Genomic DNA, 440 nt, shown 5'->3' with positions numbered 1-440 from the left:
TTAGTCTAATATATCTTAAGCAAGCAAGAGGCAGAGCTTTAAGTAGATATCATATGTATAATGTATATATATCCTCATATTTTTTCTTGTTAATTACTTCATTACAGGGAGATAGCAAACTATTCCTCTGAATAAATGCTGCCTTCCCTGGTGTACTGGGTCTGGTTGGGATGGAGTTAATCCATGCTGTGCTGTATTTTGGACCTGAGATTAAACTAGTGTTATTAATATACCAGTGTTTGGGCTTTTATAGCATCATGGTTTTCTTTTCATTAGTCTGCCCACCTTGGAAAGTAGGCCAGAGGTGTGCTGTGACAGCGGACCCAAACTGACCAAAGGGACATTCCCTACAGTATGGCATCGTACTCTGCAATAAAAGTTCATAGAAAAGAGGATGATGGGGCTTGTGGTTATGGCTTTCATGTTCCCAAGTAACCATT

Source organism: Empidonax traillii, unplaced genomic scaffold (assembly GCF_003031625.1).
Source record: "Empidonax traillii isolate 1590-97213 ecotype Southwest subspecies unplaced genomic scaffold, ASM303162v1 scaffold666:size787383, whole genome shotgun sequence".
Classification (NCBI taxonomy): domain Eukaryota; kingdom Metazoa; phylum Chordata; class Aves; order Passeriformes; family Tyrannidae; genus Empidonax; species Empidonax traillii.
This window is presented reverse-complemented; position numbering follows the sequence as displayed.